The following is a 25,628-nucleotide window of genomic DNA, read 5'->3' as shown; positions in this document are numbered from 1 at the left end:
AGGGCCGCAGGGACCTATATAAAAGTGTCCCCCGGCTGTGGCATTATGTATCTGGCTAGTGGAGCCCGGTGCTGGTTTCAGAAATACGGGGGACCCCTACGCTTTTTGTCCCCCGTATTTTTGGAACCAGGACCAGGCGCAGAGCCCGGTGCTTGTTGTTTAAATATAGGGGAACCCCTGTCATTTTTTCCCCCATATTTTTTCAACCAGGGCCGGCTCAAAGAGCCCGAGGCTGGTTTGGCTTAGGAGGGGGGACCCCACGCATTTAAAAAAAAAAAAAAAATAACACTTTCCCACCCCTTCCCACTGAAAAACATGCACGGATCTCATGGATCCGTGCATGCCTATCCGAACACGGTAAAAAAAAGCAGGTCTGGTTTTTTTTAGCACTTTTTCACGATTTGAATTTTATCACGGCAGTGTTTGGCTATTGTCGGCAGTGTTTGTGATTTGCACTTTTTAGTAAATGACCGATTTCTACCAAATTCCAGGCGTATTTGACCGATGGTGTATTGATTCGTATTTTTTTCCTAGGACTTCCAAAATAATACGAATGCCCTCATCACTGCCGTGATTTGAGTTTAGTAAATTCCCGAGATGACACTTTGAAGAAAAAACATAATCTCGGTCAAAATCGGGACCTTAGTAAATATACCTCAAGGTATCACAAAATGCTGACCACAACAACACAAGACAACCTTTGATAGAGGTCATCCCTGAGTGTCACATCACAGAGCTCCTCAAAGCGCCTGAAGGAGAGGACAGTCATGAAATCAGCATTAGGAATACTTGAGTCCAGAAGGAGAGCACATGATAAGGTCTACATTCCTGAAAAATATTACCATTTGTATACAAACAGACTGGCTGCATGGTTGCAGCCATATTGGATTCTGTCAGGTGATCACACCAACCCAAAAGGATCCCAGGAGCTGCACTCAATGATCAATTTAGCCAATAGGATCTGGGAACATCCTATTTTACAAGCTGCTGATTCCAGATCATTGCCAGAACAACTCACTTCTTAGGAAGAGGATTACTCCCTGGCTTCAGGTTCCAGTTGCTCCTGCTCTGCGCCTGTATCTCCCATTCTGCTTTGTTTATACTAAGTGCCTGGCTGTTACACTTGGTGCCTGTATTACAACAAGGATCAACAAATTTCTGATTTTCTGCATATGCTCTACTGTATCAGCATCTGGTTTTCAGCAAGAAGTCTACATTACAATCCGCACCTGTTCTCAGCCACTGCTCAGTGCTTGCCAAACATCTGCCTCTCTACCTAGTACCACAAGTATACGTGAACTCCTCCTAGCAAATCATTGTTTGCAGGTATTTTGTCTCTGTTAGGGGTATCTTGTAGCAGGGGCTATCACTGAGTTTCAAGTTCCAATTCCAGCACTGCAAATCAGTGTGCAGGTTTCAGGTCTGTGCTCCTGTTATCAGTGTAGTCCTGAGTTCCTCATTTCTGGTTATGGTCCTGAGTTTTAAGTTCTTGCTTCCAGTTATAGCTACATCCTGTTCTGAGTCTCCATTGGCCATACACTCCTGAGTTCCTAGTAGTAGGTTCCAGCTCCAAGTTCCTGGGATCAGGTTTGGGGTTGAGCTATCCACAATCGGTTCCACGTTGTATCACTTTGGATTCCAGTGCTGTACTCTGGTCCAGTTCCTGGTCTAAGTGACCATCCATGTAAGGGATGCCCAGTTTTATATCGGAATTGGCATGGTTAAAATTTGTATTATTTACATTACCTGATATATCGATGTATTAATTCAAGTTAAATGGTTGGAAGTTAATGGCCGTGCTGGTATTTCTTTATAGCCACAGAACTTCAGAGACAAGCTGTTAATAGCTCTAGGATCCTGTATGGGACAGTAATTAGAGGTTGAAGTTTGTACATAACACAGCTGCGGTCAAACCAACAAACCCTCAGAGACACTATGGCCAGAAGAGTGTGACTTGTTCTTCCTGGCCTATTGTAAAAGAATCCAATTTGTGTACACAATCCTAGTTCAGCCAGCTTCAACAATTAAAGATAAGGTAATACAGCCCTACTAGAATGGTTGAAAAACCACCAAAGTGTAAACTGAGAGTCACTCCTCTCTGGTACTGGGAGGGTTAAAAGAAATCCCAAATAGGTGGGGGGTGGGGGGCTATAACATGAAGTAGCTTTGAGTGTGGAAATCTGACTCTGAAAATTTGTCATTATCATGAGGTGGTTCCAGTGAGAGATTGGAACCTATAATGTTCCAGCATTTGCCGAGAGGCCTCACTCAACCAGTGTTCTGTACTATAGGTGACTAGGATGCTGTTTTTCTCCATATTTTATTTCTTGAAATTATAATTACTTGTGTGACTATGTAAACTATTATATTCTTGTAGCCTTTCTTTTTTTGTAACTGTAAGCATTGAAGTTTTGACTTGGATTAAAAATCTTAATCTTAGTGTTCTGGATTCTGTGTTTTTACACCCAAACCCCTAGAGGCTCTTGTTACTAATCTTTACATATTAATAATTGTGTCAGGGGGTGAGAGCAGGAGCTCACCCTGGGCTTGACCCAAAAGTTACTTCTGCTGGTGGCAGTTACCGCATTGATTAACCACATGAGCCAAGGTAAGCAGTAAGGTGTCATGGGTAGTTGTTCTCAGTTTGATGTATCTGGAAAATCACTGTGCTAGAATCCTGACAGACTGGTTGGTAGCCATGGGACAATTTTGTTTTTCATTATTTAGACCCTGTTGATGAAATGATAGGTTTGTTAATGTGTGCATGTCCTGTTTAGACAACATAAGGGTGGGTGGAAGGGCCCAAGGACAATTCCATCTTGCATGTCTTTTCTTTGTCTGCAACATCATTCCAGAGGTGCTGCCCAATATGGGGTGCTGCCGCTCTGCCCTATCAGTCATGGGGTGCTGCCCTACTTCAGTTTCAGTCCAGGGGTGCTGTTGCCTGTCTGCTGTGCTGTGTTATTCTCCAGGGGTGCTACCTATACGGTATAAGTCCAGGGTTGTTGCCTATCTGCTACAAAAGGCCAGGGGTGCTGCCTATCTGCTGTATAAGTCCAGATGCACTGCGTATAATTCAAGGGGTGCTGCTGTACTTGATCCTAGGTTTAAATTAAAGCCGAAAGCAGAATATGAAACAAGCTTCAACATCACAACCAGATTTCTGAAAACATATAGCCACAAAGGTGGAAATGGAAATTGCAATGTTGACAAAGTATTTTTTAATAAAGTGGAGAGAGACCACATTTGTGGCACAATCATAATCCAGCGGAACGTGACATGGCAACATCTCCTACTTCATTTTCTCTGGCAACTGCAGGAGAAAAATAGATTTTCCAAACACCGCTACTGTATGTCTATATGTCTGCCATATAATTCCAGCGGTGCCCTGTCTGAACCCACTCATCTCTAGTAGATATATCTTCTAGTGTGCACTGTGTACCCAGCATTAGAAAGAGATTCTTCTCAATGGGTGGTCTTCTGGTTGCCGAATGTCAGGATCCCGGCGCACAGTATACCGACACATATTCTCCCTCGTAGGGGGTCCACGACCTACCTGGAGGGAGAATAAATAGAGTGGCATACGTAAGCCCGCAAGGGGCTCATTTGCGCTGTCGGTATGCCGGTGGTCGGGCTCCCAGCGCCGGTATGCTGGTCGCCGGGAGCCCGGCCGCCGGCATACCATACTACACCCCTTCTCAATTATTTCATGTTAGGGACTCAAATGAATGGTTCCAATTAGTCAACCTTAATTATGATTTATTATTAATGTTCCACATTTTGGTAATATTTACAAACTGTGCATTTGTTGTACAGGGTTCTTTTTCTTTGTTTTGTAAATGTTTTCTCCTTAATAATTGTACAATGTAAGGGCAGCATAGGGTTATCACAAGACCTTGCAGTGTTAGAAGAACAAAGTTTCAGTGATCTTGCATTGCATCAGCTTTCTATTGCACTGCAGCACTAGATGGGCCAAGAGCTCCTGTGAGACACAAACAGTTACTGAATAGGGGCCCAGTATGCAGGGCCGTCTTAACAGCAGTGTAGGCCTCTGGGCACAGCCATGCACTGGGCCCCCTACCCATCCTCTAGCGGTAGGGGTTGGGGATGCTATCAGCAGTAACTTTGATGTCCTGCGGGCGGTAGGGGGTGTTCTATCTTCTGCTCAGCATGTAGGACCTGGAGCATAATTTATGCTAATTACTCCTTTTCTGCACAGATGGGGCTAAACTGTAGAAAGGGGCATTGGGCTGAATGAAGAAGCCCTGGTACATGACTTCCAGGGTGGTAGGGGGTGTTTAATACGTAGGGGAGGGGTGGATAGTGAAGTGGGCTTAATATTTATGATTTTCCGGTGGGAGGGCAGCTTGCTTGACTGAAGATATCTCAAGTTCCTGAAAATATATATCATAGCTTTGACTGGGATTAAAAAACTAGAGAGTCCCACCTTTCACAAGATTCTGGGGACTTGGGGATCAGAGATCAGGAGCCAGAGCAAACCACCAATGAAAATCTTAAACTGCATATTACGCGTGGGGAGCTGGCACAGGGACCAGCTGCTTGAAGGCTGATATCTCTGGTTCTGGGCATAGTAGTGACAAGATGCCAGTGTCCACCAAAAGGGGAGAGTCACAGCTTTTGGATTATATCCTCAGAAAAAATCTTAGTCAGACAGAACTTGAGATATCTGACTGGGAAGCTCAACTAACGAGCTTGGTTGGGGACCACTGCTTTCAAGTCGGATATCTCAGGTTCCCCAGGGCAGATTTTCAAAAATATGGTATTCCTGGAAAGAGGGGACCCTCAGCTATCATCCTGGGGCCCTTATACTCCTGGGGCCCTTGGGCAAGAGCCCATTGAACTCATACGAAAAGACGGCCTTGCCAGTATGGAGTGTCATAGTGTCTTACAGCCAGGCAGATGTCTGAGGCATGCTGGTAGCACAGAGGTTAGCATTGCTTCCTCCCACAGTCCTACTTGTAGTATGAAATGAGTTTCAACTGTAGAGTGGAAAGTAGACAATATATTGTACACGTCGGCAAGTGTGTATTCCCTATATCATTAACGATACGCGCTCCCACGGGTTTTTTATCGATGTACAATATCCTTAGTTTTCAACTTGAAATCTAAAGATATTGTACAAGATGGCATGCACCTGGATGTGGGTGCATGCCGTCACTGAGACTTAAGCAATATCATTCAGTGTGTATAAATGATATCGTTTGCGGGGGGATCTTGCGCGATGTCACATCTAATGTGTCAATGGCAAGTGTGCACCGAGCCTAAGGCCCAGATTTATCAAGCCTTGGAGAGTAATAATTTGTACGGTGATAAAGTACCAACCAATCAGCTCCTAACTTCTATGTTTCAAGCTGTGTTTGAAAAATGACAGGAGCTGATTGGTTGGTACTTTATCCCCGTGCAATTTATCACTCTCCAAGGCTTGATAAATCTGGGCCTAAATCACATTAAATGTTGATGTTTCTTACTTGGCTATCCCTATGTTTTTTTCAGGTAGATACAAAGTTGATTTAAGTGTTTGTGTAACAGGGCGATGCTTGTAGCAAGGATGGGTGTTGAAGATGGAGAGCGCTACTGCAGATACTCTATGTTTGATCCTCCAGGGAGCTTCATTCCCCTACCAAGATTGTTGATGAACCTTGTACTGAGAACTGTGGGCCCAATTCAGACCTGATCGTAGCCGTACAAAATTTTGCATGGCTACGATCAGCAACCCTGACATGCGGGGGGACGCCCAGCATAGGGGTAGTCCGCCCTGCGTGTCTGCCCCCCCCCGCTGCACAGATACAAAGCATTGCACGCCGGCGATGCTTTTGTACCTGAAGAGTAGCTCCCTACCAGTGCAGCTCCTGCGCGCTGGCAGGGAGCTACCCGTCACTCTCCGGCTTGCATCTGCTGCATGTGACGTAATGCCTGCATTGCCTGGACCACACCCCCCAAATGGCGTCCAAATGCCCCCGGCCCGTCCCCTCCTGCCCAACAAACGCCTCTGCCTGTCAATCAGGCAGAGGCGATCGCTGGGTTGAGATGCCGATTGCATCTCTGGCATGCGCCACGCACTGCAGCGCCTGTGCATGAGCAGTTCAGACCAGATCACCCACTGTGAGAAAATGCACAGCAGCGATCAGGTCTGAATTATGCCCCATGTGCCTTGCTCTGCTCCGTGACCAGTGTGTGCATAGCTGGGTATGGCTGTACAGTCAAAGTACTACCAAATAAACCACCACGCTTGTTAATTACTGGGCTATTCAATTGGCATTTGCTATTGTGTAAATACCACTGTCACCTGTACCATACTTGCCTACCTGACCCTCTCCATGAGGGAGAAAATGCTCTGTTCCTGGACCCTCCTGGTAATGTATGATTGCCATCACCTGTGGTGAAACACCTTTCTTATCAATTAACTAGCTCACCACAGGTGATGGCAATTAGTGATGAGCACCGGAAATTTTTCGGGTTTTGTGTTCGGTTCCGCGGCCGTGTTTTGGGTTCGAACGCGTTTTGGCAAAACCTCACCGAATTTTTTTTGTCGGATTCGGGTGTGTTTTGGATTCGGGTGTTTTTTTCAAAAAACCCTAAAACACAGCTTAAATCATAGAATTTGGGGGTCATTTTGATCCCAAAGTATTATTAACCTCAAAAACCATAATTTCCACTCATTTTCAGTCTATTCTGAACACCTCACACCTCACAATATTATTTTTAGTCCTAAAATTTGCACCGAGGTCGCTGGATGACTAAGCTAAGCGAACCAAGTGGCCGACACAAACACCTGGCCCATCTAGGAGTGGCACTGCAGTGTCACGCAGGATGGCCCATCCAAAAAACACTCCCCAAACAGCACATGACGCAAAGAAAAAAAGAGGCGCAATGAGGTAGCTGTGTGACTAAGCTCAACGACCCAAGTGGCCGACACAAACACCTGGCCCATCTAGGAGTGGCACTGCACTGTCACGCAGGATGGCCCTTCCAAAAAACACTCCCCAAACAGCACATGACGCAAAGAAAAAAAGAGGCGCAATGAGGTAGCTGTGTGACTAAGCTCAGCGACCCAAGTGGCCGACACAAACACCTGGCCCATCTAGGAGTGGCACTGCAGTGTCACGCAGGATGGCCCTTCCAAAAAACACTCCCAAAACAGCACAAGATGCAAAGAAAAAAAGAGGCGCAATGAGGTAGCTGTGTGACTAAGCTCAACGACCCAAGTGGCCGACACAAACACCTGGCCCATCTAGGAGTGGCACTGCAGTGTCACGCAGGATGGCCCTTCCAAAAAACACCCCCCAAACAGCACATGACGCAAAGAAAAAAAGAGGCACAATGAGGTAGCTGTGTGAGTAAGCTAAGCGACCCTAGTGGCCGACACAAACACGTGGCCCATCTAGGAGTGGCACTGCAGTGTCACGCAGGCTGGCCCTTCAAAAAACTACTCCCCAAACAGCACATGACGCAAAGAAAAAAAGAGGCGCAATGAGGTAGCTGTGTGAGTAAGCTAAGCGACCCTAGTGGCCGACACAAACACCTGGCCCATCTAGGAGTGGCACTGCAGTGTCACGCAGGATGGCCCTTCAAAAAACACTCCCCAAACAGCACATGACGCAAAGAAGAAAAAAAAGAGGCGCAATGAGGTAGCTGTGTGAGTAAGCTAAGCGACCCTAGTGGCCGACACAAACACCTGGCCCATCTAGGAGTGGCACTGCAGTGTCACGCAGGATGGCCCTTCAAAAAAATACTCCCCAAACAGCACATGACGCAAAGAAAAATGAAACAAAAAAAGAGGTGCAAGATGGAATTGTCCTTGGGCCCTCCCACCCACCCTTATGTTGTATAAACAGGACATGCCCACTTTAACCAACCCATCATTTCAGTGACAGGGTCTGCCACACGACTGTGACTGAAATGACGGGTTGGTTTGGACCCCCACCAAAAAAGAAGCAATTAATCTCTCCTTGCACAAACTGGCTCTACAGAGGCAAGATGTCCACCTCATCATCATCCTCCGATATATCACCGTGTACATCCTCCTCCTCACAGATTATCAATTCGTCCCCACTGGAATCCACCATCTCAGCTCCCTGTGTATTACTTTGTGGAGGCAATTGCTGCTGGTCAATGTCTCCACGGAGGAATTGATTATAATTCATTTTAATGAACATCATCTTCTCCACATTTTCTGGATGTAACCTCGTACGCCGATTGCTGACAAGGTGAGCGGCGGCACTAAACACTCTTTCGGAGTACACACTTGTGGGAGGGCAACTTAGGTAGAATAAAGCCAGTTTGTGCAAGGGCCTCCAAATTGCCTCTTTTTCCTGCCAGTATAAGTACGGACTGTGTGACGTGCCTACTTGGATGCGGTCACTCATATAATCCTCCACCATTCTTTCAATGGGGAGAGAATCATATGCAGTGACAGTAGACGACATGTCCGTAATCGTTGTCAGGTCCTTCAGTCCGGACCAGATGTCAGCATCAGCAGTCGCTCCAGACTGCCCTGCATCACCGCCAGCGGGTGGGCTCGGAATTCTGAGCCTTTTCCTCGCACCCCCAGTTGCGGGAGAATGTGAAGGAGGAGATGTTGACAGGTCGCGTTCCGCTTGATTTGACAATTTTGTCACCAGCAGTTCTTTGAACCCCAGCAGACTTGTGTCTGCCGGAAAGAGAGATCCAAGGTAGGTTTTAAATCTAGGATCGAGCACGGTGGCCAAAATGTAGTGCTCTGATTTCAACAGATTGACCACCCGTGAATCCTTGTTAAGCGAATTAAGGGCTCCATCCACAAGTCCCACATGCCTAGCGGAATCGCTCTGTGTTAGCTCCTCCTTCAATGTCTCCAGCTTCTTCTGCAAAAGCCTGATGAGGGGAATGACCTGACTCAGGCTGGCAGTGTCTGAACTGACTTCACGTGTGGCAAGTTCAAAAGGTTGCAGAACCTTGCACAACGTTGAAATCATTCTCCACTGCGCTTGAGACAGGTGCATTCCACCTCCTATATCGTGCTCAGTTGTATAGGCTTGAATGGCCTTTTGCTGCTCCTCCAACCTCTGAAGCATATAGAGGGTTGAATTCCACCTCGTTACCACTTCTTGCTTCAGATGATGGCAGGGCAGGTTCAGGCGTTTTTGGTAGTGCTCCAGTCTTCTGTACGTGGTGCCTGTACGCCGAAAGTGTCCCGCAATTCTTCTGGCCACCGACAGCATCTCTTGCACGCCCCTCTCGTTTTTTAAATAATTCTGCACCACCAAATTCAAGGTATGTGCAAAACATGGGACGTGCTGGAATTTGCCCATATTTAATGCACACACAATATTGCTGGCGTTGTCCGATGCCACAAATCCACAGGAGAGTCCAATTGGGGTAAGCCATTCTGCGATGATCTTCCTCAGTTGCCGTAAGAGGTTTTCAGCTGTGTGCGTATTCTGGAAAGCGGTGATACAAAGCGTAGCCTGCCTAGGAAAGAGTTGGCGTTTGCGAGATGCTGCTACTGGTGCCGCCGCTGCTGTTCTTGCGGCGGGAGTCCATACATCTACCCAGTGGGCTGTCACAGTCATATAGTCCTGAGCCTTCCCTGCTCCACTTGTCCACATGTCCGTGGTTAAGTGGACATTGGGTACAACTGCATTTTTTAGGACACTGGTGAGTCTTTTTCTGAGGTCTGTGTACATTTTCGGTATCGCCTGCCTAGAGAAATGGAACCTAGATGGTATTTGGTACCGGGGACACAGTACCTCCAACAAGTCTCTAGTTGCCTCTGCAGTAATGATGGATACCGGAACCACGTTTCTCACCGCCCAGGATGCCAAGGCCTCAGTTATCCGCTTTGCAGCAGGATGACTGCTGTGATATTTCATCTTCCTCGCAAAGGACTGTTGGACAGTCAATTGCTTGGTGGAAGTAGTAAAAGTGGTCTTACGACTTCCCCTCCGGGATGACCATCGACTCCCAGCAGCAACAACAGCAGCGCCAGCAGCAGTAGGCGTTACACGCAAGGATGCATCGGAGGAATCCCAGGCAGGAGAGGACTCGTCAGAATTGCCAGTGACATGGCCTGCAGGACTATTGGCATTCCTGGGGAAGGAGGAAATTGACACTGAGGGAGTTGGTGGGGTGGTTTGCGTGAGCTTGGTTACAAGAGGAAGGGATTTACTGGTCAGTGGACTGCTTCCGCTGTCGCCCAAAGTTTTTGAACTTGTCACTGACTTATGATGAATGCGCTGCTGGTGACGTATAAGGGAGGATGTTCCGAGGTGGTTAACGTCCTTACCCCTACTTATTACAGCTTGACAAAGGCAACACACGGCTTGACAAATGTTGTCCACATTTCTGATGAAATACTTCCACACCGAAGAGCTGATTTTTTTGGTATTTTCACCAGGCATGTCAATGGCCCTATTCCTCCCACAGACAACAGGTGTCTCCCCGGGTGCCTGACTTAAACAAACCACCTCACCATCAGAATCCTCCTGGTCAATTTTCTCCCCAGCGCCAGCAACACCCATATCCTCCTCATCCTGGTGTACTTCAACACTGACATCTTCAATCTGACTATCAGGAACTGGACTGCGGGTGCTCCTTCCAGCACTTGCAGGGGGCGTGCAAATGGTGGAAGGTGCATGCTCTTCACGTCCAGTGTTGGGAAGGTCAGGCATCGCAAACGACACAATTGGACTCTCCTTGTGGATTTGTGATTTCGAAGAACGCACAGTTCTTTGCTGTGCTTTTGCCAGCTTGAGTCTTTTCATTTTTCTAGCGAGAGGCTGAGTGCTTCCATCCTCATGTGAAGCTGAACCACTAGCCATGAACATAGGCCAGGGCCTCAGCCGTTCCTTGCCACTCCGTGTGGTAAATGGCATATTGGCAAGTTTACGCTTCTCCTCCGACAATTTTATTTTAGATTTTTGAGTCCTTTTTTTACTGATATTTGGTGTTTTGGATTTTACATGCTCTGTACTATGACATTGGGCATCGGCCTTGGCAGACGACGTTGATGGAATTTCATCGTCTCGGCCATGACTAGTGGCAGCAGCTTCAGCACGAGGTGGAAGTGGATCTTGATCTTTCCCTATTTTTGGAACCTCAACATTTTTGTTCTCCATATTTTAATAGGCACAACTAAAAGGCACCTCAGGTAAACAATGGAGATGGATGGATACTAGTATACTTATGGATGACGAGCGACTGCCGACACAGAGGTAGCTACAGCCGTGGACTACCGTACTGTGTCTGCTGCTAATATAGACTGGATGATAATGAGATAAAATTAAAATATATATATATATCACACTAGTACTGCAGCCGGACAGGTATATATTATGTAATGACGGACCTGCTGGACACTGTCTGTCAGCACTGCAGACTCCTAAAGTAAGCTACTAGTATCAAGAAGATAGAAAAAAAAAAAACACGGGTAGGTGGTATACAATTATGGATGGACGAGCGACTGCCGACACAGAGGTAGCTACAGCCGTGGACTACCGTACTGTGTCTGCTGCTAATATAGACTGGATGATAATGAGATAAAATTAAAATATATATATATATCACACTAGTACTGCAGCCGGACAGGTATATATTATGTAATGACGGACCTGCTGGACACTGTCTGTCAGCACTGCAGACTCCTAAATTAAGCTACTAGTATCAAGAAGATAGAAAAAAAAAAAAAACACGGGTAGGTGGTATACAATTATGGATGGACGAGCGACTGCCGACACAGAGGTAGCTACAGCCGTGGACTAACGTACTGTGTCTGCTGCTAATATAGACTGGATGATAATGAGATAAAATTAAAATATATATATATATCACACTAGTACTGCAGCCGGACAGGTATATATTATGTAATGACGGACCTGCTGGACACTGTCTGCAGAATGCGTTTATAAAAACACCACACGACGAGTGTTTAACTTTTTCAGGCAGACAATCACAATATACTGGTGGTCAGCAGACAATCACAATATACTGGTGGTCAGTGGTCACTGGTCAGTCACACTGGCAGTGGCACTCTGGCAGCAAAAGTGTGCACTGTACTTAAAATATGTACTCCTGCTATAACTGCTCCCCAGTCTCCCCCACAATTAAGCTGTGTGAGCAGTGAGCACTCAGCACAGTCAGATAATGATATACAGTATTACATATGATGCAGCACACTGGGCTGAGCACAGATATGGTATGTGACTGTGTCACACTGTGTATCGTTTTTTTTCAGGCAGAGAACGGATTAATTAAACTGGTGGTGGTCACTGGTCACTGGTCACACTATCAGCAAGTAGTACTCCGTCCTAAGCAGACAATCACAATATACTGGTGGTCAGTGTGGTCACTGGTCAGTCACACTGGCAGTGTGGCACTCTGGCAGCAAAAGTGTGCACTGTACTTAAAATATATTATTTATGTACTCCTGCTATAACTGCTCCCCAGTCTCCCCCACAATTAAGCTGTGTGAGCAGTGAGCACTCAGCACAGTCAGATATACAGTATTACATATGATGATGCAGCACACTGGGCTGAGCACAGATATGGTATGTGACTGTGTCACACTGTGTATCGTTTTTTTTCAGGCAGAGAACGGATTAATTAAACTGGTGGTCAATGGTCACTGGTCACACTATCAGCAAGTAGTAGTACTCCAGTCCTAATATGCTCCCCAAAATTAGTAAATAGTGTCTCTAACTCTCTACTCTCTTCTCTATAAACGGAGAGGACGCCAGCCACGTCCTCTCCCTATCAATCTCAATGCACGTGTGAAAATGGCGGCGACGCGCGGCTCCTTATATAGAATCCGAGTCTCGCGATAGAATACGAGCCTCGCGAGAATCCGACAGCGAGATGATGACGTTCGGGCGCGCTCGGGTTAACCGAGCAAGGCGGGAAGATCCGAGTCTGCCTCGGACCCGTGTAAAAAGGCTGAAGTTTGGGGGGGTTCGGATTCCGAGGAACCGAACCCGCTCATCTCTAATGGCAATCCTACATAACCAGGAAAGTCCAGGAACAGAGCATTTTCTCCCTCATGGAGAGGGTCAGGTAGGCAAGTATGACCTGTACCCACATCTTCCAACAAATATTTCACCCTTTTTTGACCCTGAGGCAAATACTCTTGCAGTGGAGATTGGTGTCTGGGGTGTATTTTGGTGCTGCTTTGACAGTGTGAGCTCAGAGCTGTGGGCTTCTGCATTGTGCAGTGTAAGGTTGTCTGTCATCAGCTTTAAGCTCAGACCTGTATCATCGTGCAAAATTATTTTGCCACAAGCATTGCAGCGTTGGTTGAAAGCAGGACGCGTGTGGCGTTCATGTGAATTATGATTGGCGCAATTCACACAGCGTGTATGTTTCACGAGTTGCAGCATTCATACAGTAGATAACAGAGCCCAGTGTTAATATCTTCTCACATAATAAATGTCCCTGATGAGCTCACTTGCTAACAGGGCTGCCATCAGAAATTTGGGGCCATTTTATTGTGCATCTCTGAATTACATGTGGCTGAAGAGTACTCTGTACAGAGGCAGCGAAGGGATCTGCTCGAATTCCTCTACACAACCCCAGACCTTCGCAAGTGGCTATCCAAGCCTTCACTTTCAATCCCAGTTCCCACCTGCTTTGTTGTGATATTTGTTTGTAAAACTTGTTTGAAAGACCTGTTTATGTGTTATTTCTGTCTCTTACCTTGATTTAATATATTATACTGAATTCACTTGATTGTGAGATTGAGAGTAATGTGCTGCCCTACTGAAGAGCACAGGGCCAACAAAGTGTATCAGGTTGCCTATTACTGCCTTCAATAGAACCTTGGCCTGTCACACTAGCTCAATGTATTAGGAAACAACTGGTGCCATCCTATTAAAGCCAAGCAGACTTTACTAGATGGACTAGGTCACTGATTAATTGCCTTATTCCTTATTTGGACGCAGATTTTGACCTTTCTCCAGCAGAATTCGGCATATTAAGTTATCCATGTGGAATTCTCTGTACAATATTGTTCCCTGTCCTACCCCAGCCACACCACATAACTGAACTAACACGGGGGGTCATTCCGAGTTGTTCGCACACAAGCTGCTTTTAGCAGCTTTACACACGCTAAGCCGCCGCCTACTGGGAGTGAATCTTAGCTTCTTAAAATTGCGAACGAAAGATTCGCAATATTGCGAAAAGACATCTCTGTGCAGTTTCTGAGTAGCTCGAGACTTACTCTGCCAGTGCGATCAGTTCAGTCAGTTTCGTTCCTGGTTTGACGTCACAAACACACCCAGCATTCGCCCAGCCACTCCTCCGTTTCTCCAGCCACTCCCGCGTTTTTCCCAGAAACGGTAGCGTTTTTTCACACACTCCCATAAAACGGCCAGTTTCCACCCAGAAACACCCACTTCCTGTCAATCACATTACGATCACCAGAACGAAGAAAAAACCTCGTAATGCCGTGAGTAAAATACCTAACTGCATAGCAAATTTACTTGGCGCAGTCGCAGTGCGGACATTGCGCATGCGCACTAAGCGGAAAATCGCTGCGATGCGAAAAAAATTACAGAGCGAACAACTCGGAATGACCACCACTGGGCCTAATTCAGACCTGAATTTAGCACATCTACGATCAGCTTCCTAGACATTTGGGGGGACACTCAGCACAGGGCTAGTCCGACCCGTATGTTGGGCCCTAACCCGCCGCACAAGTACAAAAGCATTGCACGCTTTTGTACTTGAAGAGTAGCTCCCTACCAGCGCAGCTCCTGCGTGCTGGCAGGGAGCTACTCATCGCTGTCCGTGTCACATGCCCCTAAAACGGCGGCCAAACACCACCGGCCCGTCCCCTCCTGCCCAGCTGTCAATCAGGCAGAGGCAATCGCAGGGCTGAGATGGCCGTCGACTGCCTGGCATGCGCCGGCTCACTGCGACGCCAGCGCACGCGCAGTTCAGACCTGAACGGCTGCTGTGCAAAAACGCACAGCAGCGATCAGGTCTGAATTAGGCCCTGTGTCAGTAGCTCTGCAAAACTGATAGATAGAGAGCAGACGTGCCAGCTCTCGGAATAGGGACACAAAAGAACTAAAATAGCAGTGACAGTAATATAGCCGGAACTTTGCATTGTACATTCAATTTGTAACTATTGTTACTTGTTATTTCTAGAGGACATTTGCCAAAAAACTCCCAACCATCCAGCCCTGGAGATGTAGAAACTTTCTCTGCACAGTTCGACAGACCCATCTGAGGAAGAACATTGGATGTGAAATGCGATGTTGATACATAAAGTTCTGCCTACGACAGGACTTGCACCACACTGCAATTTAACAATTACCTGTACTTTGGTCAAGGACATTTAAATTGCTTTATCAGACATAACTTCAGGCTTTGAAAGAACTTTAAGTAACGCAAATTAATTTAGTGAACCAATGCTTTTATTACCTTTCTGACAGGTAATTTATTTTAATAGTCCTTCCCCACTGTCCTGACAAAGACAGGAAGAGCTGTTATTGTAGGGCATCACCTGGAAGGTTGGTGAAGTTTATATACTGTACAAGTCCTTCCAAGCTCATCTTTTCCCCACTAAATTTACTACTAGTTATCATTTTTTGTAGCTTGTTTAGGAATTAATATATTATTATGTAGCCCAGTAACGATGACATAGCTGGCACTGTGCCTGCTTCTGGTTGTTATGTTGAATAAGTTTCTTCTATTACTAATACTAGCTAAGTGCCAACTGATTTTATATTATGCTCCAACATAGATTAGTTGAGCTGTGGCATGCTGGGACTTAGTTTTACAGCTGATAGACAGCCACAAGTTGCCTATCTTTGCCGAAGACTGGTTAGAAAAATTGAAATGCTTTTGTTGGACAATTACAAAAAATAAAAAATAAAAGGTGGGGGAAGGGAGGATAGGTGAGAGGGAGGATGGGATTAGGGGTCAATCTATGAACTGGTGAAAATAACTCCTTTTTCCAGTGTTTAAGAGAGTTCTCCTTCACTCCATGATGGCTGTGAAGTGAGATATTGATCAATCTGCAGAATTCTATGCTTTGTACAATTTGAGCTAAAGCATAATACATGTCTTGATGGTGTTATGCATACATATTGCGGGACTTGCCATCCACGATTCCAGGTAGAAGTACTGCTATGTGCAATCTTCAAGTCTGCAAATGTACAGTACAAATGACGATACATTGTTTATTGGGTATGCACAGTATTATAGTCGCATTATTGGAAACAAGAGCACACTGTTACTGACCATGTGCAGCCTCTCTGGCCCACGCATACACATTAATGTATTCACCGTCTGAATACAAAGACATTTTTTTGCTAGAGATGTGCACTTGAAATTTTTCGGGTTTTGTGTTTTGGTTTTGGGTTCGGTTCCGCGGCCGTGTTTTGGGTTCGACCGCGTTTTGGCAAAACCTCACCGAATTTTTTTTGTCGGATTCGGGTGTGTTTTGGATTCGGGTGTTTTTTTCAAAAAACCCTAAAAAACAGCTTAAATCATGGAATTTGGGGGTCATTTTGATCCCAAAGTATTATTAACCTCAAAAACCATAATTTCCACTCATTTTCAGTCTATTCTGAACACCTCACACCTCACAATATTATTTTTAGTCCTAAAATTTGCACCGAGGTCGCTGGATGACTAAGCTAAGCGACCCAAGTGGCCGACACAAACACCTGGCCCATCAAGGAGTGGCACTGCAGTGTCACGCAGGATGGCCCTTCCAAAAAACACTCCCCAAACAGCAGCACATGACGCAAAGAAAAAATGAGGCACAATGAGGTAGCTGTGTGAGTAAGCTAAGCGACCCTAGTGGCCGACACAAACACCTGGCCCATCTAGGAGTGGCACTGCAGTGTCACGCAGGATGGCCCTTCCAAAAAACACTCCCCAAACAGCACATGACGCAAAGAAAAAAAGAGGCGCAATGAGGTAGCTGTGTGAGTAAGCTAAGCGACCCTAGTGGCCGACACAAACACCTGGCCCATCTGGGAGTGGCACTGCAGTGTCACGCAGGATGGCCCTTCCAAAAAACACTCCCCAAACAGCACATGACGCAAAGAAAAAAAGAGGCGCAATGAGGTAGCTGTGTGAGTAAGCTAAGCGACCCTAGTGGCCGACACAAACACCTGGCCCATCTAGGAGTGGCACTGCACCTCATGTGAAGCTGAACCACTAGCCATGAACATAGGCCAGGGCCTCAGCCGTTCCTTGCCACTCCGTGTGGTAAATGGCATATTGGCAAGTTTACGCTTCTCCTCCGACAATTTTATTTTAGATTTTGGAGTCCTTTTTTTACTGATATTTGGTGTTTTGGATTTTACATGCTCTGTACTATGACATTGGGCATCGGCCTTGGCAGACGACGTTGCTGGCATTTCATCGTCTCGGCCATGACTAGTGGCAGCAGCTTCAGCACGAGGTGGAAGTCGATCTTGATCTTTCCCTATTTTTGGAACCTCAACATTTTTGTTCTCCATATTTTAATAGGCACAACTAAAAGGCACCTCAGGTAAACAATGGAGATGGATGGATACTAGTATACTTATGGATGGACGAGCGACTGCCGACACAGAGGTAGCTACAGCCGTGGACTACCGTACTGTGTCTGCTGCTAATATAGACTGGATGATAATGAGATAAAAAAAAAATATATATATATATCACACTAGTACTGCAGCCGGACAGGTATATATATATTATGTAATGACGGACCTGCTGGACACTGTCTGTCAGCACTGCAGACTCCTAAAGTAAGCTACTAGTATCAAGAAGATAGAAAAAAAAACCACGGGTAGGTGGTATACAATTATGGATGGACCAGCGACTGCCGACACAGAGGTAGCTACAGCCGTGGACTACCGTACTGTGTCTGCTGCTAATATAGACTGGATGATAATGAGATAAAAATAAAATATATATATATATATATCACACTAGTACTGCAGCCGGACAGGTATATATATATTATGTAATGACGGACCTGCTGGACACTGTCTATCAGCACTGCAGACTCCTAAAGTAAGCTACTAGTATCAAGAAGATAGAAAAAAAAACCACGGGTAGGTGGTATACAATTATGGATGGACCAGCGACTGCCGACACAGAGGTAGCTACAGCCGTGGACTACCGTACTGTGTCTGCTGCTAATATAGACTCGATGATAATGAGATAAAATTAAAATATATATATATATATATATATATCACACTAGTACTGCAGCCGGACAGGTATATATATTATGTAATGACGGACCTGCTGGACACTGTCTGCAGACAGAGGCGTAACTAGGGTTTTGGAGCCCAGGGCAAGATCAATAATGGCGCCCCCCCCCCCCCCCACAAAAAAAAAAAAATTAATAAAAATAATAAATGAATAAAATGATAATAAAAAAAAAAATACAAAAGGAAAGTATGTGCAGACGCCACCGGTGTCACTGCATATAAAGATGTCAGGGTGTGTATGTATGTGTATGTAGGTGCAGTGGTCGAAGTTGAATTTTTGAAGGTGGAATGATAGAGTGCAGATAGCAATTATGCGCGCGCCTTCGGCGCGCGCGCTCTGGAAAAGGGGCGTGGTCCCTCAAAAGGGGCGTGTCCTTCAGTGTAGTAGGACCCCTTATACTATCTAGTACTGGTGCCCCTTTGACATTATAGCACACGGTATGAGCAGAAATTCACATTATAGCACACAGTATGAGCCGAAATTCACATTGCCCCACACGGCATGAGCCGAAATTCACATTATAGCACACAGTATGAGACGAAATTCACATTACCCCACATGGTATGAGCCAAAATTCACATTATAGCACACGGTATGAGCCGAAATTCACATTAGAGCACACGGTATGAGCCAAAATTCACATTACTCCACATGGTATGAGCCAAAATTCACATTACCCCACATGGTATGAGCCGAAATTCACATTACAGCACACGGTATGAGCCGAAATTCACATTACAGCACACGGAATGAGCCAAAATTCACATTACCCCACATAGTATGAGCCGAAATTCACATTATAGCACACGGTATGAGCCAAAATTCACGTTACAGCACATGATATGAGCCAAAATTCCCATTATAGAGTTAGGGGATCCTACCCCCTGAATTAACATGGCCTGTGGGGCACTATGATGAGGGGAGCCCACCCCCTTAATAGACTAATTGCAGAGTTTAGCAGCGGAAGGGCTGCAGCGGTTTCTCACCCCAAGCTGCGGCGCTTCTGCCACCTCCGACACTCCACATCTTCGGCACCACCCGGGATGCAGAGCACCGCACCGGGTATGCACCCTTTTCAGTGTGGTCTGCTGCGCTCCGAAGGGGTTCTTGTTTCATGCTGCAGGATCCCGATGTGCGCCTTCCTCGCCGCTGTTACTGTCACGGTAAGCATTAGTATCGTTTACCGCAGAGGCCATTTTCTGAGGCATATGTGTTAAACCTCAGGAACTGAGATGCCCTTCTCACCATACAGCTGTGTGGCCGAGCCGGGCGGGGGGACAGCCAGCAGCAGCATGCCGGATATCAGCAGCAGAGGGTGCGGGCTGTACATACTTGAGGCAGCTGGATATTCAACAGTGCTGAAAGCCTCCGGAGCCCGCACCCCCGGAGCTGCAGTACACCGGCAGAGGACACCCATCCCCCGAACCCTGCGTAGCCCATAGCCGGAGATCAGCAGCATGTTGAACGCGGAAGCAGAAACTGCTTATTGCCGGTCAGCATGCTGCTGATCTCCGGCTTTGGGCTCCGCACATGCATTACAGCCCCCACCCTCGGCTGCTGATATCCGGCATGCTGCCCCTGCTGCTGGCTTTCCACCCGCCCGGCTCGCCCACCCAGCTGGATGGTGAGTGAGAAGGGCATCTCAGTGCCCGTGGTTTAATACATATCTGTCTTCGGTAAATGGCCATTAGTACATCCCACACACACTGATTACACACACACAGACTTGCTACCCCCAAATCCTACACACACCCACTCAGACTACACACACACATTCTCATACTTTCCTCTCCCCCACACACACACTGGACTGCAAAAATGTACACACACTGACACTGTTCCACACACACACAATTAACACACACTCACACTGTCCCACACACACAATTAACACACACGCACACTGTCCCACACACCAGTGGCATGCGGTGAGGTCAGTGGCGTGCGGTGAGGCACTACAGCCATAATGTCCGCCGAATCCTGCCAATGACCCCTACCGCCACTGAGCCAATGCCCGCCACTGCCTCTGAGCCGATGCCCGCTGCCACCACCAATGGCTTACAAACTCGCCCACCATCAACTGACCCAGCCCTCCGCCACTAATTTGCAACTCAGTCCAAAGCCGCCAATGCCCGCTGCATGCCTGCTCATCATACTTGTGATATATTGTACATTTTTATAGAAAAAATTAATAATTAGTGTTTGGGACTGGGAAGGGAGTGGGAGGAGGACATGAATGCAATTTTGTTGTCCAGGGTGTCAAAGTCAGAAAAATATCACGATGCACACTGCCATATTTGCACCTCATATGTGTCCCTGCTGCGCATGCGTGCGCTCTCCCGTGAGTGCGCATACTCGCTGTTGCGGGCACCCGCAGGCGCACGGTATGCGCATTTACGGTAGAGATTGTATGCGTCTAGCGGGCGACTCTTTCGTTACATATTTCCACTATATAATGTATTTTGTAGATCATGGTCCCTTTGATAGATTCTGAAAGTTTGGTTAATGCAGCATGTTCATGGACAGAGAAATCCCTCTTTGTTTGATACGAAGGGTCAGACAGGAGTAATACTGTGGTGTTTAGTATCCATCGGAAGAGTATTTAATTAGCAATATTCCGGTGTTGGTTTGAAGCGGATTAATCGCTCGTGCGAATAGTTATGGACATAAGAAGTTTATGTCCATTTACTATTATTTGCACTTACTTATTCATGCGGCGGGAAACCCAGTTTCCCACCCACCTGAGCAGTTGGAAATCGTCACAGCCCACCTGTATGAATCAACCTATGACCTTTTGTTATGATGCGAGGAGGAATTCCTGTGTCCAATGAACAATGAGATTGTAGGGACCATTGAATTGTATTGTGTGTGGGGCATAAATAGACAAGCCGATCACATCCAGCTCACTCTTCAACGGTTCTCATTGCTGAAAATCGGGAGCTGGATGTCCAGAGGCGCATGCGATCGTTCCCCTTGTGCGTAAGTTTTCTCCGCAATCATATTGTCTTTCTTGTTATTATGGGCCATATCTCTCTCTCTCTCTCTTCTCCTTTTTCTTTAATTTTCCCTTAAAACGTAATTGTATTGTATTTACTGTGAAGTTATCTGGTTAGTTAGTCTATGTTATATTGTAGTGTGTGACTTGTAATTGTATTATTCTTTTTCAAGTATAACATTCATATTAGGCGTTATACCCTAAGCACGGTATTTGTGTATTTCTTATAGTGTTAAGTATTCTCAGAGTGTCGGTGACGCTCGAACAGCTTTTAAGTTAATAAGGTTACACGGTGTTGCATCTACACTCAATCTCTGCACCAAGGTTTACTGCATAATACACTGTTTTATGGTATAGTTACAAAGGTTTAACATTGTGAGCGTCTGCGCCGCTGGTGATCTCCTTGTGGTCTCGAGCGTTCGCATCGCTATAGCAAATCATTACGTTAGTCGGCAGCCAATAGTGTGCCTGCCTGTGATCTCTTGGCCGTGAGCGAACGTGACGCTTGAGCGTCTCGACTACGGCTAAGCGATTGTTACGCAACCTGCGTACCCTTACGGTACTCCATACGTAAATAGCGTACAGTGTTCTTAGACCTCATAAAGGGTATTATATAAGATAAATATTTAGCTTTATCAATTGGCTGCTCGTCCAGTCCTTCACATATCTCTGCTAGGTAATTTCAGCAGACATTATCCATCAGCAAAGGGCGGGAGATCATATTCTTCGCAGTGCTGACGGGATAAGCGTCTGCTTCGCTTAGTAAAGGGTGCTGAAGGAATCCGGGAACCGGAGGTAAGAACAACACACTAGTATCTTTTAAAACTGTTTTATTTCTGTTTTGCGTACACACGCATATAGCTGCATTTCTTTTTCGTGTATATTCATATCACTCTCCTGTTTGCCATTGTATAATTGATAAACGTGCTGAGAAAGATTTGTTGCTATTGGTAGTTAAAGAGTAAAAACGATACATTAAGGGGTAATTTGTAAAACACACGCACAGCTTCGCCTGAGATACAAGGAAAGACCTGTGTGGTGCTTGGTAGATGATTACAGTTAAAGATCATCCACATTGATAAACGTGCTAATTGTATTTTTGTATGGCCAGCGTACACGTGTCTCTAACAAAAGGCTGAGACTCGCGAACGCAACACAAAGGCCGACGCACGCAGCGTATATTACACAACGGAGCGTCTGGGTACGCCCACCGAAACTCAAATCGCACAATAGCATTGTTTTAGTGGGGGCGGTATAGCATAGCCATGTGATAATAGCACAAATTGATTTCAGTTTTTCCAAAACTTAGTTTAAATACCTTACTTTACTGTAATGCCTCTGGGGACAGCTATCAGACTACGGGAAATTATTTTTCTGATCAGAAAACTATAAGAATGATAGTGGGTTGAAAACGGTATGAGTGTATTGAATCCCGCTTTGTGAACTGAGTGATCTGGGTGATCTTTGGTGGAACGTGATGAGCACGGTCTGAGTGAAAACGTGCAACAGAGTGTGATAAAGTTTTCGTTGTATTACGCTCTGGCTGTTTTGGAGCACAGTAGGGAGACTCCAATGATCCTACCATTTATGGGCAACAAGTGTCTATAAGTGGTACGATTGGACCGCACGGTTGTATGTGTGACCAATAACGCAACGTGATATGAGGTAGTATATCCATGCGTAAATCTTGCCCTCATACGTGTTGTAGGGAGCACATGCAAGCGTGATTTGTGTAAAGAAGGGAATTTTCACTGGTCTTTCAGGAAAATCTCTAGAGATAGGGCCTGTAACGGTTACACGTGTCTGCTAAAAGGGGCGGATACGTTGTACTCGGAGCAGAAGGAGTTCAGTGGAAGAGCTTTAAGGATTTCCACCGTAGACTTCTGTGTTTGGTGCATTTTAGGAAGTTTTTCTGTGTTAAAAAGGTCCACAATGGAAGCCAAGTGCACAACACAGGGACGTTCAGCAGTCAGGGTTCAGACTGCAGAGGCTTGCAGACCCAGAGGGTCTGCTCGGTTAGTAATGTGGAGGAGGTATGGTCCCCACACTGAAACCTTTTGTGATGAATGGACACGAATGACTGCGGGGGATAAGGCACCATTTCCCGGGATAGGTAGTTTTGACTTAGAGGTATTGCATAATTTAAGGCGAAGGATCTGTCTCATAAAATCCTGGAAACAACGAGTTAAACATAATGATTGTTTACAGATATGGCTACAGGAAAGTGACATGCAAAGAAATGTAACTTACATACCTAACTTTCATCCTGAGAGGAGAGACATGGCAATGGAGAGGATTATGGTTGCGGAGAAAGGCACAATGGGGTGCGATAAAAGTGCACTTAGTAACTATATTAAGAATGAATGTAACAAACGTAATAAGGTTTATAAAAATGAAAGTGTTAAATGGACAACTATTAACCCATGCAAGTCGCACCCCTTGTTAAACTTTCCTCAGGAACACCAACAAGAAAGTGAGCCCAGCACAATGTCGGAGCCTTTTCCAGCAGCCATCACACAAGACATCCAGGTGGACGCGACCAAATCGGTAAAGACTGTAATCAAACCCCCTAACGGAGGGTCAGGTGAGGTCGTGTCCACAGGTACGTATGGTATTATACATCACACACAAACAAATGTACCTCATATCGTGGAATCAATTCAGAATGACGTTACTGGACTTAATCCTGTCAGGGTAATTGCAGTACCAAATGGGAAAACTGACTCTTCAGGAGTCACTCCTGTCAGGAACATCGCCATGTACTGCCCCTTTTCCCGAACAGAATTAAGAACAATTCTGTCTGAATTTCCTGATCCCAGGAAAGACTTAGTTGCATGTCAAAAATACATTAGAGTGCTAGGAAACACTGCAGAGCCAAATAACAAAGATTGGAGGACAGTTTTGAGGGCATGTTTACCCCCCGATGTTGATTCATTGAAATTTATCGCTGATTGTAAGCTAGATGAGGAAGTACCACTAACAGACAAGTATAACCAAGATAATGTAAAAAGAATCAATCTACAGTTAGGAGTATATTTTCCTACAGTAGTAAAGTGGAATAAAATCTTTACAATAAAACAAAAAGAAGGTGAATCCGCATCAGAGTAATTTCACCGGGCTCTGCAGGATATGGCTAGGTACACTGGTATAGATGACATTGAAACTAACGTACACCACAGAGAGGTAGCTGTGTCTGTATTAATGGACAGCTTAAAAGACACACTAAAAATTAGGGTACAAACCTCTATACCTCATTGGAGAGGTATCTCGGTGGCTGCATTAAGAGAGTCCGCTATCGAGCATGACCAAAATATCCAAAGAACCAGGGAAGCACAGGGAGAGCGGTTGATGGTACTGAGCATCCAAGCACTAGAGGAGGCATCAAGTCGACCGGAACCCCAGGCCCCTAGCACATGGAGAAAGCCAAGGATTTGTTATCATTGTAGAAGAGAAGGGCATTATGCCAGCAACTGTAATAACCCACATAAAGTCAGACCCCCTAGACCAAGAAATGAGCAAAATTATAACACACACAATTATAATCAGGGATCTTTTAGGAAGAATTTTGGGCCACACCCATGATATGTAGTCAGGAAAGGTGATCATTAGGACTGATGGTAAGCCTGAGGTAACGGTTAATAAATTGGGAGGTCATTCACTGAAGACACAGGAATGACATGGTGAAACGTTGTAAATGTATTTGTGAAAAATGTTTTTTTTTCTCTCTCTCTCCCCATCTCTGACGATTATTAGTAAGGACTCAAACATTGCATATCCGCTTGGTCTTTGCAGAAGTCTACCAAACCCCAGCATGACCTATCCGCATCAATGTATCCTGGCCAGATACAGACAGTGGAGTAATGCAGGTGCTGGTGGGGAGGGACTGCGCAAGGAAACCATTGGACATGTAGATATGACAGCCTGATGATCTGACAATGTTTAAAAAAAAAATGTTCGAAAAATGTTTTTTTCTCTTTTCCTATTGCTGGTTATTGTTGATTTATGTAATATATATATGCATATGAATTGTTCTCTCTCTTTTGTTTTTTTTTATTTTCCTCTCTTCTCACTCATGTTTTCATGGTTTAAAGATGGTATGTCATACATCAGCTAGACAAATGGTAATGCAAGATTTTTGCTCCTTACAGAGAGATCGCTGGTTTGGAAGGAATATTGCATCACCGGAATGTTCGGTTGGAAGACTGAGAGACAGCACCTTTGAGATGACGACAGAACAGGAAGAACGACAAAGACTAGAGAACTTAATTATCGTAACAAGTTTCTCTCCCCCTCAAACTGGTTTTCCTGTACCCCCATTACAAATTTCTCCTTTTCTCCTCCTGTAAGATGGACTCGCCTCAAGAGACTGTGATCCGTGTTTTCATGTTGACCCTGATGTTGACCAGAGCAGTCTGTT

Source organism: Pseudophryne corroboree, chromosome 7 (assembly GCF_028390025.1).
Source record: "Pseudophryne corroboree isolate aPseCor3 chromosome 7, aPseCor3.hap2, whole genome shotgun sequence".
NCBI lineage: Eukaryota > Metazoa > Chordata > Amphibia > Anura > Myobatrachidae > Pseudophryne > Pseudophryne corroboree.
The sequence above is the reverse complement of the archived record's forward strand: the minus strand, read 5'-3'. Positions refer to the sequence as shown.